Below are 5,120 nucleotides of genomic sequence, written 5' to 3' on the forward strand. Positions count from 1 at the left end.
GTGCTTGCTTCAGCAGCACATATGGAACCATACAGAGATTAGCATGGCTCCTGGACAAGGATGACATGCAAATTCATGAAGCGTTCTATATTTTTGGTTTTGATGAATGTTAAAATGTAATAATGTAAAGTGAGTGTATATATGAATAAATTAGTATATTACCAAAAAAGAAAAAAAAAAGGGACTGAAGATACCCCACCGTCTCAGCTATGACTTCAGCACTGTGGACAGAGGACATTAGCGGCACCCCCTGGGTTATGCCTGTGATTGTGGGTGGATGGAAGATGATATGTGCACAGCTTTTAGATAGGGCCAGAAATCCTTGCTGCTCACTGAATGCCTTATAGTTCCTCTCACCAAACTCTGTCTTCACTTGACTATCAGCCCAGGAGACAGGACAAGAATTGTTTCCCAGACTTTTACAGATGAGGAAACAAGTTCAGCAAGGTCCAACTTCAACAAACACTTTGCATAGGGTGGGAGAGAGAACTCTATTCCATGTTTAGCAAATTTAGCAGCTGCTCTTTCTCCTTTGAGGAATGACTTCCTCTAGAGGTAAGAGGATTTCATTTGACCCAAAGCAGGGCAGGGTCAGTGGAAGTTTGTATGTAACCGAGCTCCAGCCAGCCCTGGGAACAAGTAGCAGGAGGAGGAACAATCCTAAGAGGATCTGAAGTTCAAGACCGCGGCCCCGAGGGTAGGAAAATCTTGCTTTTCATTAGGGTCCAGAGGCCCAGTTTTTACATCTCTTTTTCTGTCCTAATGCTTTGTCTTCATTGAATTTGGAGACAGAAGGGACCCTTAAGATCTCAAGCTGTCCTGAGCCTGATGGACCTCCATTTGAAAATTCCAGGATTCCAGGGAGGAGAGATAATGGGAGCTATGTGAGTGAATGGGATGAATTGTGCAGGTTGTTAGAAATCCTATGACAGTGGCTACAGGACTGGCTGCTTATGTGTCTGTTTCCAGGGTGGAAAGGGGATAATGCTAGACTACACAACAGCTGTTTGCTTGAGGTGTGCTCTGACAGGCAGCACAATAAAGTGGTTAAGAACATGGGCACTGAAGCCAGACTACCTGGTTCCCTTGTTTCGTAACCCTCAGAAACTCTCAGCCTCTATTCCTGACTTTTATTTGTAATACAAACCCCAGGGTTGTTTTGAAGATTATTTTATGTAAAGCACTTAGAACTGCCCAGTGCGTAGTGACTGCTCAAAAGTATTAGCAATGATTTGTATTTGGGGCCCTTTTGGTTTAGAAGTAAGACTATACACTGCTGACCCACACTCTAAAGATGCTTTCTTGCCTATTAGGTATTGGCTTTGCTTTTATCAGGTAAAGGAAATGGAAAGGGGATTTCACAGACCTCTAAAGGCTTTTCTTGACCTTAGTTTACCCAACTCTATCATATCATATTAAAACATTGCAAAAATGGGGAGGAAATTCTCTACCAAGAAGGACCCAGAGGACCAGGAGAAAACATAGCCAGCTAGCTTCCCTACTTTGTCACCAAACAGGGATTGGGAAGAGAAATGTGCCTAAAACTGGCCCTTGGTGGTGGTGATGATGGAATACATTACACACAGCTTAGAGGCCTTACCTCTTCCTCAGCTTCTTAGAAAATTCTGGCTTCTCTCTTCAGTGCTTTCATTTCCCCCTCTGTGTCCATGGTGGAGCCCCTGCCTCCTCCCACCCATTGCTTGATTCTTAGGAAAGTTGGCACCAGGAAAACTCTAGAAAGAGCCATCGTGTATTGCAATCTTCCTGGAGGCCACAGCAGCTCCTTAGATTTAAGAATTGGCTAATGATAGGAAACCACACAGAAACTCAGCAGGTGCCCCAAATAATGGGAAGCAGGAAGCCAAAATAACATAGCAATCTCTTTATTATGATTTCCACTGTGTCCAGCCTCTGGGAGCATCAGCTCCTTCAAGAGTTAAGGCTGAGCCATGGAGAGGAGCATGCAGCTGTACCGGTGGGAAGACAGGGCTTGGGGAATGTTCCCCTCAGCTGAGTCAAGGTACCTTCCACAGAAAAGAATGTAGGAAGGGCATGAGGGACCAGAAGGCATTGGATCCTCCAGTTACTTAAGTGTTCTCAGAACTCCCCTCACAAGCTGGGAGACAGATCACAGGCCATCTCTTAAAGGAGGGTAAGCTTGAAGGCTTTTATTTCACATGGATATGGAAAGTCTTTGATGCTTATACCTTGACATTCTCATCTGTGGTCATGCCAACCCATGCTATACAAACTGGAATGTGATTGAACTTCTTAGTCACTAGCCCAGACTAGATGTGACACACTGTCCACATCTGGGTCATCAGGTCATGTGGCTCAGAGGGAAGGTTTTCCTTAGTGCTAGTTGGGTCTAGTGGAAATTCTGTTACCGGTTTATTTTCTTTCTAAGGTTGCCAAAAGCAGTGGCAGCAGGAAAGCAAGAGCAGGGGAAATGCCCAGTCCCACTACACTCCAGGACTGAGCTCTAGAAACAGGTATGATGCATTAATACTTTCCATTCTCCATCCAGTTCTCTGTTGTCTGAGCTGTAGCCAGGGCCCTGGAGAGAGATCCTGGGCAAATTCAAACTAAGTGGCACAGGGAAAGTACCAATTTTATTCGACTGTATATTGAGGGAAAAGAGGTGCTGCCTGGATGTTATTCTGACATCCAATTGTTCTGTCTTTTGGTGCCAAGTATATACCTGCCTTTACTCTGCTAGTTTGAAGAGGCCATGCTTGTAGGATCACTAGAGCCTGCTATCAGTCCTGCCTGGGTTATTCTTGGCTCTGGGGTGGTCATGACTAGCCTGAGGCCCTGCCAGACAGCTTCTGCTGAGCTTCCCTCTTTAGGGCTTCCTTGTATCACTCTTACTGAAGCCATGAGACCTGCAATGGTTGAGGTTTTGCTTCAGACTAAGAGGCCTAGGCATAATCCTGGGCTTACACCCCAGTGAGGTACCCTCTTCCCAGAGAGTTTGATTCTGTACTTCCAATGTTAGTGATAGGAGTGGGGGAACTCCAAGATATGGCCATAAGGCCAGGGTGACATCCCATAGGGAGCACTAGGGCTTAAAGGCATATCTGCCCTTTAGCCCCAGTCACTTGGGCTGAAGGTGGGAAGAGGCAATGTGCTCATGGCTTTGGCCATTCTCAAAGAAGAAAAGCACTTGAGAGTGGATCAGTACCTGGGAGCAAGGGAACTGCTCCATCCCTGGGATCCAAAGGAGCCACTGCCCAAAATCACAGAGCCTACCTCTGTTGAGAAAGGCTGGTCTCAGGAGAGGAAGCCACAGAGAAGACCTGGAGAGGTTATGTAGCCACAGCTAACCGCCTCCTCTTACCTTCTGTCCCTGCAGCTCCACTGTGTCATCCAGAGGCCCCTGTCTTTAAGTCTGAGCATAGGGAAGAGGAGTATTGGGTGAAAAATAGGCTTAGGGCAGAGTCTTCAGAGGAGCAACCCTAACCTCTGTTGATAGTGGGTGGAGTGGCTGGTGTTTCTAAAAAGTGTTGATTTCAATTCTGGGCAGCCAAGAAGAAATGACTAGAACATTTCCTCAAACCCTTAGAGTCAGACACTGATTTTTTTTCTTGGCAGAATTTCAGATAGTCACAGTGGTGGAAAGGCTTGATGAAAAGGGAATGAGCTTCACTTGGTTTATAAAAGTTTGAGCATCTTCATATGTACTGCAGAGGGGCTCTATGGATTAGAACACTGCAGGGGGAGATCCTAGGCAGGGGGGTTCGGGTGGGGCTTCTACAACTCTGGTCTGGGGGAGCAAGGGAATCTTTTCATTGGTAAAAAGGTAGATGCCTAATGGTAAAGAGGCTAGTTGTTCCTCCATGTTTTTCTGCTTCTTAGGATTCTTGTGGACTGGAACTCTATGCTGGGATCCCTGGGGCCCTCTGTAGCATGCCCCTACCAAGGAAACTTGCTGTCTTGGAATAGGGAGAGGAATAGTCCCAAATGGGCCTGATACTACCTTGGAAGAAATCTTGCTTTGCCAGGCCCTGAGATATAGCTGGCCTGATCTGGCCCATAGTCTTTCACCACTCATCCACAGAAAGCTAGAAGGTGCAGCTTCAGAGAGGTAGGCATCATCTTGTCTGTGAAGGATCAGGGAACAAGAAGATAGATTTCTAGTACCTATGCCTGATGAAGAAGCAGAAAGAAAAACTGTTCAGACAAAGCCCAGAGCTTGTCTCTACTCAAAATGCCCTGTGAGATCCAGCAGCCCAAGGTCATTGCATACAATGTGATTTACCAGGAGAGTAAGTGAGAGCCCCTGTGCTGAATGTGCTTTCATCTTTTTCAGTGCAAAACCCCAGGTCTGGCTGCTTCAGAGGCAGTCCTTGGACCCAAGAGTCATGTGCTTTCACTTTTTTTTTTTTTTTTTCATTCTGGCTAAACTGAACAATGGTCCCACTTACTGATCAGTCTTGGGAGTATGGCTAAGCAGTATTTACAAAAAGCTCTTTTTGTTTTGAAATGTTCAGGGCCATACACATGAACCGAGATTCACCGTCTGTCTGCTTCATTTTAGACCTGAATAATCCAACCCCTGAAGCTTCACTATCTGTTCTATATTAGGCAGTTTCTACAGAAGGTGCTGTTACCATAACCCTGTTGTAACTCCCCACTTTCCTCTGAGCATCTCAACACTGAGCTGTATGCTACTTCTGTTAGCACCCAATTCGGTACAAGTGCCTTGAGCAATAGAGATATGTTAGCTTTTACATGACTGAACCAAGCCCCTCTCTAGTATTTAGACTGGGAACAGAAACTGGACTCCAGGAACAGGGCTGGCCAACAACATGCAGTGACTTGAGAACTTAATGAGAACTAGGGAGCACAGCTGGGACTTAGAGGCCAGGCTTGGTGGGGAAAGACATGTAGTGAGCAGCAGGGAGAAGCAACAACTCAGGCCATATCTCAGTGAGGGAGAGAAGGATGAACCTTCTTCTGTGAGGCTTTGCTGGGACTTCCTCTGCTGAAGAGGTGAGATTAAAAAAAAAAAAGAGGGGTGCCTGCGTGGCTCAGTGGGTTAAGCCTCTGCCTTTGGCCTACATCATGATCTCAGGGTCCTGAGATTGAGCCTTGCATCAGGCTCTATGCTCATTGGA

The 5,120-nt window shown here is 46.2% G+C and overlaps 1 pseudogene; it reads left to right on the plus strand.

Moving 5' to 3' along the window:
- On the plus strand, positions 1 to 95 carry LOC131813311 (U6 spliceosomal RNA; annotated as a pseudogene).
- The last annotated feature ends 5,025 nt before the right edge of the window (positions 96 to 5,120 follow it).

Source organism: Mustela lutreola, chromosome 12 (genome assembly GCF_030435805.1).
Source record: "Mustela lutreola isolate mMusLut2 chromosome 12, mMusLut2.pri, whole genome shotgun sequence".
Taxonomy (NCBI): domain Eukaryota; kingdom Metazoa; phylum Chordata; class Mammalia; order Carnivora; family Mustelidae; genus Mustela; species Mustela lutreola.